The sequence below is a fragment of the Grus americana genome, chromosome 11 (genome assembly GCF_028858705.1).
Source record: "Grus americana isolate bGruAme1 chromosome 11, bGruAme1.mat, whole genome shotgun sequence".
In the NCBI taxonomy this organism is placed as follows: Eukaryota; Metazoa; Chordata; class Aves; order Gruiformes; family Gruidae; genus Grus; species Grus americana.
The window spans coordinates 2652965-2668489 of record NC_072862.1 but is presented as its reverse complement, the minus strand read 5'-3'; the positions used below and the strand labels follow the sequence as shown (position 1 = coordinate 2668489).

General features: G+C 43.2%; 2 long non-coding RNA genes across 3 annotated transcripts; both read right to left on the bottom strand.

Annotated features, from left to right (window-relative positions):
- Positions 1-3570: 3570 nt before the first annotated feature.
- On the bottom strand, positions 3571-7314 carry LOC129211403 (uncharacterized). Its single transcript, XR_008578838.1, has 2 exons — positions 6972-7314; positions 3571-6736 (listed from the first exon to the last, which is right to left on the bottom strand). It is a non-coding gene; the product is annotated as an uncharacterized LOC129211403 (long non-coding RNA).
- Positions 7315-8141: 827 nt separating this feature from the next.
- LOC129211399 (uncharacterized) lies at positions 8142-12267 on the bottom strand. Of its 2 annotated transcripts, XR_008578835.1 has the most exons (4): positions 12196-12267; positions 11659-11785; positions 9287-9354; positions 8142-8797 (listed from the first exon to the last, which is right to left on the bottom strand). It is a non-coding gene; the product is annotated as an uncharacterized LOC129211399 (long non-coding RNA). The 2 variants fall into 2 exon arrangements; XR_008578836.1 differs by lacking the exons at positions 11659-11785; positions 12196-12267 and adding an exon at positions 10839-11093.
- Positions 12268-15525: the final 3258 nt, after the last annotated feature.

The following is a 15525-nucleotide window of genomic DNA, read 5'->3' as shown; positions in this document are numbered from 1 at the left end:
ACGCAAGCTGAATGCATTTCACATTTTCTTGCTGACACAAGAGAACAAGCTGGAAGCGCTGCAAGGATTTGCAGCTACAAGGCATTTTGCACAGAGCGGGCAGGCTAATCATCTACTGCCTGCTACGTCGTACCAATGCTTCGTGGATACATCGCAAAACAAACGGCAAATAGTTTTGAATGTGTCTTGTGTGTGGAAATCAGGAACAACCGCGCTCAAGGGAACGGAGCGATACAGCTCTGAACTTGGCGTGGGGGAAGAATTACGTTGTCTGACCTGACAGGGATTTTAGCAGCAGTGGTAAGTAAAAAAAGGAGCAGGTTTGCCGTGCCACTATCGGATTTACACCATCTCACAGCCGAGCTGCCGTGAAGACTGTGGAACTGTTCAAGATGGAAATAATTATTTAAAAAACAAATACACATTGCTGAATGGCCAAATGTGCCTTCAGTCCCAGGAGAAGTACCTCGACAACTTTCTGAGAACCCTCATAATTTCCTTATTTTTTTTTTCCTGAATAATCCTCACCCTCTAATTGTGATTGAAAAATATCTAAAAATACTTCCAAGGAAGAACTCCAATTAATTATGCAATGGACATATGCTCTCGCATCAAATCTTGATGTTTACTTCATCTGATGTCATGCAGAAGATTGAAGCTTGGGACTGTGCTGGGAATGATCCCAGATATGCAGCAGGATTCTAGGTCACATCACTTCATCTCTCATCAGGCGTGGGAGCACCTGGGAGAGCAGATGGCTAGACAATGTAGCTATCGCTGGTGGTTTTAATTTTCCTGGATTAAGAAACAAGTACTGTGCAAGTAGTTTGATTTGCTAAAGATGCCGCAGCCACCCTGGCACAGGAAAACCTTCCAGAGTTCTCATGACAAACCGCCTTCTCACACAGTTTCTTGTAGGGCTGCAAATCTACAGGCAACTCATTCACCAGTCACTTGCCAGTTATTGCCATTTTTATCGCGTATCTCTAAGAAATACCCTGCCAAAAAAAAGCCAATTTAAAACCTAGCTTCCAACCATACAAAATGCGGTGCGCTTTCTCCCAACGCGCCTGCAAACAAGGGGAGAACAAACCCCTTTCTGTTTTGCAATCCTTTGCGACTGCACCTCCTCGCCATTGTGAATCTGCAGCCTGCGGATCTGCTGGCTGCAAACCCAGCTTGTGTCCAGAGCATCCTCATCCCGCGTCGCCCGAGTCGGAGAATACGCTGCATACCGCAAACCAGCGGCTTCGTTCTCTCAGTCCTCCCCCAGGTGAGCTGGCTGCCAGCCATCGAATTAGCTGCTGTCTCCTACACGCTGGTCAAAACCGCGGCCGGCGTGAGCTGGGGCTGCTCGGGAAAGTCCCAGCTGGCAGCACCCAGCCCCAAGGACTATTAATCTTACCGACAGTCTCTCACCAGGAGCTTGCGGGGCTGAACTTCGGGAAATCTTGTCCTGAACAGTAAATAAAGACAGAAGTATTGTGCTGGAAAACGAATTGCTAATCTTAACACACTGCAATTTAGTTCTGTAAGTAATTAATTAGGCAAGAGTGAAACAGAGCACTCTTTCAGAGATGGATACAGGGGTAAATTTATTCCTAGTCTAACTCTATTGCCTGCCATGGAAATACATCAGGAGTGGATTTAGTCCAGCATGGCTGCACAACGTATCGCTACGACTTCATCCCTGAACCACACAGACAGATGTGAAGATTACCACGAGGGTTCCCAGATTTAGAATTCATAAATGAATTTCTTCTCTATAGAAAGGGCATAGCAGGATTATGTAGAGGAAATTACACATTCTTATACTAAATTTTAGTCAGGAGCAGCTTCAAGATAAAATTAACCAGTGGTAGCGAATGTATTATAATAAACCAACACTGATACTAAAAAAAGGGAATTACTGTCTTACTTTCACACCTATCAAATTTAGAGGAAGAAAAAACCCTACCGTACCACTGTGTGTATTATCAGGACAGTCAATGAGACATGAAACAAGGACGAACTCCATTTGCCTGGGCAAAAAGCCCAGTTTGGAAGTAATTGCTGTACTGGTGTAGCAGCTGCAGATATAGCCAGATCAAATCCAAAGATCAAATGCTTATTTCATTTTGATAAAAGTCATTAAACCACAAATCAACTTACTTTGGAGTACAGTCAGGAAATAACTCTGTATATACCATCTGCACATAACTCTCCCCTAATAAATTAAAGCAGTGACAGCAGCTTTCTTACGCGAAATCCCCAAACTTATATTTCATTAAGTATCAACATTTCTCATTTAGATTTTGTTTAGCAGATAAGCCACTGCACCGTGTTTAAAATCAGACCAGAGGATTTCTGAGCTGAGTGGGTGTGTTGGGACCGTCTGCCTCACTTGACAGCTCAGGACCAGGCTTCTGAACGCACGCGAGACCCCTCTCCCTTTGAGTCTCCTGACGACAGGCAGAGAAAGCAACGGTGTCGGAGGCTTACCTACAAAATTCAGGGAACACCCCGGAAGCTCTGGAAGTGTGGACTTCTTCAAGGGTAGTCAAAATATAAGCAAAAGCGCAAGGGAAAAAAAAAAATTGTAGGATGTTGCAATTGCATCGGAGCAATTTAATTATTGAAGTGTGCTTTCTTCAATACATTAACTTGGCAATTTAATCAGTCTTTGGAGAGCTCGTGGCCATCCGTTACAGGGCTGCTCCAGCAGGAACGGCCTCTGCCTGCGGGGCCGGCGCGACACCGGCCAAACCCCCAGAGCATCCCTGGGGTGGGCAGAGATTTGCTACAGTGATACAGGGCGGGAAGGGGGATTTCACAGCAGTAGCAAGCTTTCTCCTTCTCTCTGCTTCCATTTGAAGATGGCAGGCACTTCATGAATTATATCATCCCAACACAGACCACGATGCTGCTGTGCATCGTGGCTTCTCGAGGGGCTGATGCAGGTTGTGCTGTAGAGCCGGTACAAAGTTAATTGCCTTCCCATACTTACTTAAGCTTGCCTAAACTCATGGGCTTGTGAAGAATAATTTCGGATAATTTTATTAGAGTCAAATTATAAGTCTCACCCTTTTTGAATAGCATTTTATTCTCCCTTTTAGTTCATCGGAATTTAAGCGGACAATTTTTGTAGTGACACACGTCTCTGCAGTTGTGCCAGAATCTGGCCCAGTTATCTATATTTACAAAACGAATTTCAGGCTGTGACTGTAGCAATCAATCTCAAACTCTCACTGCCTATTAAGTTAATAGATTGTTCTGGATGTCTGGACCTGCAATTCGAATGCCACTAATGCTCATCAAAACTTTGAGAGATCAAAGATCAAAACTTCGCCTTAATAAATTAATCAATTTTTTAGACTAGGAATCAGTTTGTTGATTTACTCCTAATACACCTCCCACAAAAGGTAACTCACTGTTACCTGTGCCCTTCGGAAACTCTCTGTATTACTGATTGACGGACTCAGAGCTGAAAAGATCATTATTAATGATTAACAAAAAGTTATCAAGATAATTGTCCTGTTTTCAGCAGGAATAGAGTTAATTTTCTTCCTCACAGATGGTACAGTGCTGTGGTTTGGATTTAGGGTGAGAATAACATTGATAACACACGGGTGCTTTAGTTGTTGCCAAGCAGTCAAGGACTTTGCAGCCTCTCACCCTGCCCTGCCAGCGAGGAGGTGGGGGGCACAAGAAGCCGGGAGGGAACACGGCCAGGGCAGCTGACCCAACTGCCCACAGGGATGTTCTGTACCGTATGACGTCATGCTGAACAAAAAAACCACGTGGGGGGGAGTGGGCAGTGGGGGCAGCAGCCGCTGCTCGGGAACGGGCTGGGCATTGGTCAGCGGGTGGTGAGCAACTGCATAGTGCATCGCTTGTTTTGTATATTCTATTATTGTTATTTTATGTTTCCCCCTTCCTTTTCTGTCCTATGACGCCATCTTTATCTCAGCCCACAAGTTTTACCATTTTTTTCCTATTCCCTCCCCCATCCCACTGCGGGGGGTGGGCGGCAGCGAGCGAAGGGCTGTGTGGTTGTTTTAGCTGCTGGCCGGGTTAAACCACACCGATAATGTTAGCCCAACTAATGGAGAGAGGATGAAATTCTCACACAAATTCTTTTTTTCATGGTAGTTCTTTTTTATATTTACCTGCTAAGGAAAAAAGGACTCACCGACTGGTGAGCTCCCACCATTCCTGGATGGTGTCCTGTCCCCTGCAGAGAGCCCACAGAAAAGCTTCTTTTGGGTTGAGGAAACGAATATTCGTTTTTTGGCAGTCCTCTGCTGCCCCACACACATTCTTTTAGTGAGTTTCCCTTCCACCTGCATTAATGCTTTCATTGGAAATTTTTGCCTTACAAGCGAGAATTACTTCTAATCCTCAAATTATTAGAATTCTTAGCATCCAGGAATGATTTTTGAAGATAAAAAGAAAAGTTTTAAATGAGTTTTGGAATATTCTTCTGAAAACTAATACAATAGCATAACTATTGGATTTTTTTTAATAAAACCCCATCAATTTGAATTACTATGTTTATATTAATGGATTCTCTGTCTCTGCTAAGCCTCGAGATGTTCTTACTTCAAGCCAAACTTTTCAAATATTAACCAGGAAGAAAGGGAGTTAGTCTACAATGCACAGTCATCAGGAGACCAAGGCAAAGTTAGTCTACCAAAGGTGATGATATTAATAATGACATTTATGCTGCAGGAATTTAATTAGACTGAAAAAGAATCTGTAGTAAAGATGTCACAATAACTCAAGACAAAATGAAAATCAGTCCAAAGGCATTCAGTCCTTAATTAGTTTGGGAGTAGTAGATTAAAGATAAACTTAGAAAAATTGGTAGAGTGACTGGCTATTAGGGGCCACTAGAATGTATAATGTCACATTAGATTTTTCACTTTTTGATGCTTTTAGATAAGACCAAGTGCAAAGTGCTTTAAAAAATACAGGAGCTGATTTTTTTCATTCTTCAAAAGATCAAACGTTTTTGCTTTTAATAAAAGCAATGACAGTCAGAAGCCTTGGTTGTTGACACTGATTTTTTTTCCTAAACATGATGAAATAATGAGCTGCACGACACCTTGGTTATATATGGAAAATGGCAACGCTGTGTACAGACAGCCTTCAATTTATGGGTACTGCCTTTTGAAAAACCAAGGTGTTTGGAAAAAAAAGGTGTTTCTGATCATCCACAATAAGTTACTTTCTTGGCGTTGGCTTGTTCTGTGCAAAACACATGAAAGGAATAATGAAGCAGAATGTTCATAAAAGAACCAGGAAGGTTTTCAGGCTCCGTTGATTGATCTGCATGCGTTCACATTTAGGTAAGGAGAAAAGGAGATGTATGCAAATAACATCTTGCAGCCAGCAGGACGTGGATTGTAAAGCTGTGGGACTCTGGTAGAGCTCTTCCAGCCGAGCCCTCACATCCTGCCCGGCCCCGGGATGCCAATCCCTCAACGTCAGGGGTGCCGGGCTGCTTCCCACCCCCACGGATGTCAACAGCAAACTCACGCTGACTGTCGGCTCTAAGCTCACAGCATAATATATTGAGCAAGCAAAACCAGAAACCAAACACTGAGGTCATTCAAGAGACCTCATTTTATGTTCTCGTTAAAGGAAGAGACCTGAAGGAGGAAGAAAGTTCATCCAGCCCAAAATCCTGGGAAGCTGCCATCTCTGACCAGGAGGTTATCCGTCCAACATCTCCGGGACCCTCTGCCATGAATTCTCTCCCTGACTTAGGTACCACAGCAAGTCAAGTAAGTTGCCCATCCTTCATCTTCCAGTAGTATTCATTTAAAACAAAAAGTAGGGGAAAAAAACCCCACAGAAAAGACAATAGTGTATTCTCTGCCTGCTTTGGTTAAGAGACTGTAACCCCGCATCCCGTGGGATGACTTTAACGACCTGTTTTGATTTCACACAATACATTTTTTTCTACTTTATCCCAAGTGGAACAGATTCAGCAGATTAGGGAAATTCAAAATTAGGAAGAAAATACATTTAGTAGAACAATCTAGCATTACATAGATTTTAAACATCCTAATAGTAGTAGCAGAGGCTATTTTGAGAATTTTATTCAACTATATTCCTGCTTTATACAATTTCTGCACCAAACCCTACCTAAAACAAGAACACAGCCAACAAAGCAAAACAGAAGCTATCCCTAATTTGCATTCAAAGTGGTTAATTTGCTGGATTGACTAATGCATTGCTTTTTATTGTAAACTTCATGCAACCATATCAGTACCTATTTCTCATCTAAAGAAATACCCAACAGCCGTGCTAGATTCCTACCTGCACACCGCATCCCTGTGGACAGCCACAGAGCCTCATTAGCATCAACACACCGTATTTTAAATAAAAAGCAGAGCTGCACTTGCCTAACGTGAAAAGTATGGTCTTAAACTGTCCATCTTCAAAATTTCCTCTCTCTCTTTGCCCTTACTCAAGGACAGAGACATTTCCCCCATCTTTAGGATAGCTTAAAATGCTGCTGTCAGCCTTTCGGTGCTCGGTGCATATGGTGCTCCCCATGCCATTTCCCAGTGCAATCTTTCTGCCACTTTCCTCGCTGGCCTCGGGCTTTCTGTACAGGTGCTGCAGCAGACTGCTTCTTTACTGCTGATTTGTGCTGTCGTTATTCACTCCCTCTACTCTTCTCCTTGGCTCGAGTCATGCTGCTCTCTTCTGTGCTGGATTGTTAAACCAAAGTATGAATAGCATCCTTCCAAAAAAAAAAAAAAAAAAAAAAAAAAAAAAGGAAAGTGTTAAATCAGGCTTTTCTTTTGACCTTCCATAGGGTCAAAATAGGTTGAAGGTTTTTTCACCTGCATCTAAACATTTTTCATTATGGGAAAGGAGTAAATTACATTACATACATCAGCAATATGAAAGAGCGTACTGCTGTGAATTTTGGAGTACAACTCCCACAGCCAGCGAGGAAAGGGATTTTGTCTCACCATAAGACAGATCACAGTTTCTTCAAACCTCACTTTGTTTTGGTTTCTTTATTAGAATCAAGAGAGATTTCTGAGTGAGGAGCTACGCCGAAGCGTCAGTGGGTGATGTGGATGCTGCAGGGAGGTCAGCGCTTACACCCATCCCCTCCTGGTCATGTCTTCTCGGCAGCCTTGTGACACTGGTCCAGCAGTGGCAGAAGGGGGATCAGTTGTCCAGGAAGCTTAGCAGGATGGAGAAAGACAATTCTTCTATCACGAGTAGGCAGGGAAGAGGGCAACCATGGCAGATGGCAGAGATGCAGAAACACACAGTGGCTTGTGCCGGATGACTAGCTGTCAGTTAGCGTTTTTGGAAAAAACAACCAAATTGCCGTATAATCACATGCATCCCTCATACTTTGTCTTTCTCCCTGCACGGAGAATCCCTCTTTGTAACCTCTGGGTGACTAGAGGCACAAATGAAAGGCACCGGCCACCTTCCGATGGGGAAATAAACTTGCGCGGTGCTGGGCAGTGGTCTGTAAGAAGCCCAGACCTCTCTGCCCTGCCCTGCCGTCTGGTTCACCACGACCCATCGCTCAGCCAACACTGGGCGTATCTTTGCAAGCCCAGTACGCTCAAGTCTTGTACTTTTAATGTCAAGATCCAAGTTAGAGCAGAGAGTTTAGAGTTCACTCTCTTTAACATCTTCTGTAAAATGAATTAGTGGTCATTTGACAAAATAAATTGACCTTATAATAAGGTTTCTAAAAATGCAATTGGTGTAATTCTTTAAATTAAATTACTTTCTGTACACAGTATCAAGTTCTTTCCTGCCTTACACCACCCCTAATGCTGTACTCAGTGAGTATGAGGCGAGGGTGAATTTAACCTCTAATATATAAGTGGCACGCACTTATTTCCCGAGGGAACCGACCCAATCTAGACCATTGGCTATTTATAACACATTCAAAAATAAATTGCGAGGCAAAAGGGTAGAAAGGCTGTTAAGATAGGCTATATTTGTTGATAAAACTATGAAAAAGTGATAGAGCTGTGGTTTCCAATACAAAGTTACCTTCATAGTATGCTGTAAATTTTAAATTATTACTAAAACTGTACGTTACTCACAACTGAGGCAACTCCCTGCAACGGGCACAGCCATGCTGCACGGTCAGAGCAAACTGCTCCTGCTGTACGCTCGTCAGTCCAACCTTGAACAATCTCTTCCCTCCTTGGCCTACGGGATCGGAGGGCGTTGCTCAGGACTAGTCCCCTCTCAGCTGAGGTGGCCTCGACCGCACCACACACCCGCTGGGACCTGTAAGGCAATCCTAAGGCAGAACGGCGACCTCGGTCCAAGATAGCTGAGATGATACCAGGAATGTTTCACAGCTCAGCAGAACCGTGAGACAGCACGGTGATGAGAATACGCATTGCATTTGTGACAGCAGCCCTGGAGAGTTTCCTCTTGGAGAGAACTAGCTGGCTCGCTTCAAAGCAGCATCTACATGGCCAGTCAGACGGCAAAGACCAGGAGCAAACAACCGAGCGCAGTTATTTGGCAACACAGACGGGCCCCGAGTCATTTCTTGGACCTGGTCTTCAAACACAGTGTGACAGTCAGAGCTACAGTCAGGCTCTGGAAGAGCTTTGCAAGGAGCAGACAGTGGATAAATGTGCCAAATACCCTCTTGCCTTCTAACTGTCCCGTTTTCCCATTGCTTGGTCTTGCCTGTTGCTGCAGCTGCTGTCAGCCGACCACGTGGCACTACGCGGCAGCTCCGGAGACAACACGGGTTATTTTGGTGGGGTGAGGGCACCGGAGAGTTTTTATTCAAAAAGATCTAGGATAGTTGAGGAAAGCTCAGTTTAAGCTGACTGTACTGAATAATCTTTCTGAATAACATCTGCATTTGGCCAGCAGCAGAGGAAAGATTAGAAATTTCCTATCGCTAATTCTCATGAATACAGATTTTCAAGCACTCCTCATAAGCCCAGAGCATCACTTGCTAATGAAACTACTTTTCACTCTGCCACATTCAAAGTAGGCAACCGCAGGAGAAGGCGGTGGCGGGCAATATTTGCCCATGGCGGTGCGTCTCGGCATCTCGGCGTCGGTAGGTGCGTGAATCGTGGGACACATGCTTAGGGCTTGCAGGGACTCCTGCAGCCAGAAGGGAAGAGACGTCGTTTCAAAAGGAACTAAAATTCTTTCGTTCTCTCCTTGTTTTTCTGGATAGCTATGAGCATTTGTCCCTTTTCATTCCCCTTGCTAACTTTTATCAGCAGAGAAAACCATCGAAGAATGACACTTGAACAGAGAGACAGCTTACCTGCGCCAGCAAAGCGAGACTCAAAGTCTTTGCACCGACTTCTTATGATGAAATATTGATAGAAAATACTGTAACACAAGAAGAAGTTTAAAATCACTCAGTTCTTTATATACAAATCTTTTTTTGCTCAACTGTAGCCTAGCGGAACCAAATCACTTTTCTAACTTACGTATATGAATAAAAGTGACTTTTCAAAAAAGGCAAACGTATCTTGTGAGAAATTTCAAAATAATTTTCTTTTCAATTTGCAATTTTTTTTTCTCCATTTGCCATTTTCAGCAGTAGACTGTGAAGCAAAGGGTATAGGAAAATGTTTTTTTATTCTGAAGACATTATAACTTTTCAATCTTCTGTTCTTTTTCCAGTGGCAAAAAGGAAAAAAATACATTGGAAGAAGAATTTTCTCGCACCAGAATTACCCCAAACCATGATCAATGTTCTTGTAACAGGAAAATATGAAGAAACCAAAAGGCTTTCATGAAACATTCATTGAAACAATATGGTGAGAAAATAGTTTTGCAGTAAAAACTTTTCACTGGGTCTACTTAACAAGGTACGTCTATGTTCAAAAACTTGTTTCTAGAGTAGCAGAAGGCCAGATGGTTTTGTCTCACTTAGCTGCTTTTTTCCAGAATAAACTCTACATATCCCTTGAGGTCTTTGCAATCGCTTTATGGGCTACACAAACTCTCTGCTTCTCTCTGATGAGCTGAATCGACTTGTGTGCCCCAACCATAGGGCCACGGTGGAGCTCCAGTCTGCAGCCACCTACTCAGCCCCCAGCCTGCAGAGGCTTCTTGGCTGCAGGACGATGGGCACAACTGTGCTACTGCACCTCCTAGCTCAGCCTCCATGGGACTATGAGAAGTCCCTCCGTGACTCGAAATCCCATTTGTAGCCCAGCTGGTACCCCCAGCCAAGATCCTGTCCTGCACACCGCTGCTGCGGAGACTGGGACTTCCAAACCCCTTGGTGATGCAAATATTTTGCTCCACCACTCAACACCTACTGGTTTGATGAATTTTGAAACTATTGCATGCTGATCATTAGTAAACCTTGTAACTATAACGATCGTGGTGAAAGAAATCAAGTGGCATCCCAGGAGCCATCAACTAATTATTTGGTATCTAATTAATGACACAATTTATTTGTTGACCTCCTAGTCAAGCTATGCACAGTTCTAATTAATTGATAAAAAGCTGAAACTACCAAGGGTGTACTGAAGTTTTGTTTGGTTGACTTTGACAGAGAAGTGCTACATACATTGTCTGTGGCACGTTGTGTAGACTTTAGTGACACAGATCAGGAGGAACCAGATCACGAAATGCTGCTAAGATGAACTTGGCAAGATTATGTGAGTAAAATATCATCAGCTGAAGCCATGCCACCTTGCTGGGATAACATCCAATCTCTCACGTCAAGCTACATAAACCGGGGTAATGAGTGAGGAGCACCTAGATGGCCCAGGAAGGGGCACTCGTTAGTCAGCATGTATCTTGCTGTCATCTCGGTCAGAGGCACGCTGACTGCTAGCCAGGAAGGAACAACTTACCTTTGCACGAGTGCCTTTTGGACATGTGGCAAAGCCCAAAGGACAGCTAAAATAATTACTGATCCTGTTGTGGAAGTTTCTCACACGTGCGTTTTCATGGTGTGAATATAGCTCAGAGACTCGAGGGCCCTTTTGGGCTCTTCAGGAATAAATGAAACCATATACCATCCTCTAAGCTGCTTCAAAAGAAAAAAAGCTGTGCGTACTTTGCAGCCACACCATGCAGCCTACAATGGAAAGGAGAGAAAGAGTGGCCGAAGTGGAAGACATCTCCTTCCCATATAGAATATACTCACTTCTTTCCTTGAGCTCTCTCTTTCTCAATTGCACCTTTTATTGACAGATGCAAAGCAAGACTAATGAACTATTGATAACCCTGGCACAAAGGATTATTAGACAAAGCAATTTTATTTTGTGGGCATTGATTTATATGTCACAACCACAGTACAAATGAAAATGGTAGTTTAGATAGATGAACTTGAATGCTAAACAGGTGGTCATCCTGTTTATTCCTAATACCTGGCCTAAATGCACTTATAGATGCATTTACTTGTACCTCTGTATACTCTATATACTTATAGATAGGCTTGCAGATTTTCTAGATAATTAATGGTATTTGGAGAGAAACCTAAAGCAACCCAAACATTAAAACAGGGCTGCTGTTTCCACACATAAAAATACGTGACAAGAAGGGGCTTGACTTAATATATTTTTTTATATATATATATATATATATATATAAAAAAAACCCATATATCATAAGTATGAAATTTTCTGGCCTGAGAAAGAGAGCAGGCTGAAAGAGGAGGATGGGGTTTACCGTTTCACTGCAGACACACGACCACAGACCTGTCTACCCTCAGCCCATGGTGACATCCAGGAACTCCATCCGTGGCCTCTCGGAGAGCTGGAGCCCATCCAGAGGCAGCGAAGGTGCTGATTAGTATCTGCGAGGAAATAAACTCTGTTCCTGAGAACCAGGCAGACGTGGCATCCGAATTTTAATTCTCATCTTCTGTGGCATTCGTCTGACATTTAATTTGACGGCAACTGCTGCATTAAGGACTGTCTTAACCCAGATGGAATTATGAAAACAGCAGTGAAATTTGTCCTCTTACCCTGGTGAATCCAGAGGGAATTTTCAAAGACTAAGACACAGAAAGCTAATTTTGCTGGCTTTCCTATGGCAATAGGTAGCCAGCACCCATTTTTGTCTTCAACAGCTTCCTCTAGCTCTCCCTGTGAGTAATCAATCATCTTTTAAAAAGAACTGCCATTGGCCTCTCCACCGTCATGATTTAATACTCAAACCCCTTCAGATCACAAGCTCAGATAAAACAGTATGAAGGGCACGTACACAAGAAGTGATTCGACGATGCTAAGGCAAAAACAATCCCCAGGATTTCCAAGAGAAGGCTGTTCCACCTGCAGTTTCGGTCTGGAAAACAGTAAAATAGAAGTGCACTTTAATGAACTTTTAGAGTAAAATGTTTAGGCTTTTTTAATACAAGCCACAACAACAGGACACTTCCCCTACCTTAGGCTCTGTTAAACACGACACTCAAAAGCCATCTGCAATACTCCAGGGATTAAATTATTTTCTGAAAGCCAATTCATTCCCATCGTTATTACTGGTATAAAGCTGTGAGTTTTTCTGCTTTCCCCCTCCTTTTTTTTTTTCAATGCTAGAAATAGATTACACTGGCACTTCAGGATGCTGATCTGCAGTTTCAGCTGAGCTCTGTGGTTCACAAAGATTTATCAAAAATGACAAGATTCAACATCTAGGAGATGTCTCATAGTGCCCAGGAGCGCAAAGAAGATGCAGCAGTTACAACAGTAACCAGAAAGAAATAAGGAAAGTGTTAGACAAAGAACCGTGTGGTCCTTGAAAAATCAAAGGTCCAACGCGAACGGGAAGATGCTGTGCTGATCAGCACTGTCTATTAGTGGGCAAGAAAGAGTCGCTGCCCACCTCCTCAAAATGAAAAAGCAAGGAAAGCTGCCCTTCAGTTCAGCTCCAAGGGCTGTTATAAACTTCCTCGCAGTTACCTGTCAGAGCCTCCGAGGTGCAGAGGTTTTCTCCTGCTCCATTTGCAAACGGCGATGAGTGTCTAATTGTGATCACTTCTTCTAAGTTAGGCTATCACTGGAATAGTAAAACGTAATATTCCGTAAGTGCATTCTCTTTTTCACACAAATGCATGTAAAGCAAATTATGATATATTTGAAAAAGGCTAAGAAAAAACTGGAGTATCTGGACAGTAAATACTTACGAAGCACAAAATCATCTCCTCTGCATAATCAGCCTTCACTTGGATAACCCACCCTGCCTAAACTAATACTCATGATTGAGAACCACCTTGCAACCAGACTGCATCACTTCTACTATAACTAATACAATGCAGGTGGAGCGGAGGCACTGACAGACTGGATTTCACCACAGCAGAAGCAGTGGCATCCTTTCCCTGCGCCAGAGCAGGACCAAGCACGCCCTGTGCTCTGCTGCTGCAGAAATCCTTCGCACAGAAATAAACCACAGAAAACCTGGGGCTATTTCCAAGTCACGCAGTGAGCCAGGCAGGATTCTGCAGGGAGAGACTGGCTGCCTTTTTCCTCTTGATTCCTGCAATGAAAGTTAAGGGAAAAGTTAAGGATTCATACAATGAAAGCGAAGTTAATTGGAAACATCAGCGTGTGGTGCTCCATATTATCTCTCTGAGTAATTTTTCTTTAGCGATGTCGGTCTCTTGCATGTACGCAGGTGTCTGCGTTGCCTCTCTCGATGTTGCTGCCTGTACTTTCACCTTGGACGGGCTGCCCTTTCAGCACATTAGGCATCCTCACGTGCTTGTCTGCAGCCAAGGGAACACTGCTCTGTGTTACACTTCTTGCATCTACCTTTCATTTCGGTGTATTTTAGAAAGGGCTTGTTCCAAGGTTGTGCACAGTAACAAAGAGATAACGTAAAAAAAATTCAGTATCGTAGTACATATAAACTCAACCACCTCAAGTCCGCTCCAGTATTTCATTAGCTATTTCACATGCATGAACTGAGCTGAAGTAGCTAGAGCTGTAGAGGGCAGTGAGTATAACCACAGCGAGATATGACAGCACCCAGGTTTCTTCTAATAAATAACGATTATAATCGACCCCTGTAAGAGACACCCATTTCAAAGCAATAAGCTTGCCTAGCAGAAAAGGAATCTGAAAAAGAAAGCTCCACAGTAAGAGAAGTCCTGCACTCAGGCAGGACTTTGTGGGTCTCCCAATTCCTTTACAGAAGTCAAAGGCAAACTCCTCCATGAAGAAACAAGGCACTGGCCATCCTCCCCTCCCTCCCATGCACCAAGACCTTCTCCTTTACAGATCTGGACGTAGCCTGAAGGAGTTAGGCTAATCCAGATGAGAGTGAGATGGAAATAACTCCCATAAGACCCTTGGGAAAGCTTAATCCAATCTTCTCTTGTGAACTAGATATTATTCCTCTTTTACTTGCCTTCAGTGGTGATAAACTGCAGACAAAAGAGATAAGGGACTCGCACACCTCACGTTTAACCACTCATAGTAAATACACTTCTCGCTTTTGCTTATCTTACAGCCTAGTATGGATTTCCTTTTAGTAACCTCCTGAATTACAATCAAATTATACTTTGAGGGCCGTTGAATTGCATGACTTGCAATACCTTAATGGGTTCTGTTCCGGCTCCTCAGGAAGGACTTGTAATCCCTGTCGTCTTCTATATTTCAGTGAGACTTAAGGATATGCTTCACTGCTATGCAGAACAGCTTGTACCTTAAATTTACCAGAGTAAGTTCCATGCAAACAGTGCATGGGCGAGTGAACTGCCTCTTATAAGAAAAATTTTAATAGCCTATGTTTCTTCTTTTGCCTTACAGTGACAGTGCAGGGTTTGAATGGTACAGTAATTCCAAAAACTCTTTCAGACATTTATTCAATCTGATTTAATGGCGCACAGTCTATATGCCAGGTGTCGGCTGCTCTTCAAACTATTGGAAAATAAATGAAAGTATTAATGCTCAGAAATGGTGCAGCGTGCCACATTCCTCTTGCCACCACTGACAGCATATTTCTTAGATATGCTTTCATCCTGTAAGAAAGAAATTGTTGCTTTGTTAGTTACGGGCTACATAGCAAAGAAAATACAGTATCTGGTCTATAGCTTGCTTTGCTGCGCTGAAATAAATTTTTTAATTATGTAAACATTTAGGTAATTGAAATAAGAGAGAGGGAGAATAAACACAATCTGAAAGTCCTAAAGAGACCTCTTGTCAAGACTGATTGCTCTCCCCTGAATTCTGAAGGTCAGGACGGTGCCCAAGGTAAATGTGCTGATTCGTCAGAAGTCAGTTCAGATGCACAGCTGTTCTCCACCTCCCACTAAGGATCCAGCAGGAAAACCAGAAAACATTTAAATATATTTATATTACGCACAGAGGACTAAGCTAAGAGGTACAGCACTGTGCATCTCCTCTCCCGTAGTGTCTGGCACAGTGAGAAGAATATTCCCTAGTCCATGTCCGCAGCCAGGATAGCCTGTCACCTCGTCGTGATCCTCTGGCCAAGGTTTTCAGACGCCAGCGTGGCTGGTTACTTCTTCAACCAGGCACGCTCTGGGGAAAAGGCACTCGGCTGGTTTTGGAAATCAAATCTTTTAGGGTGTTT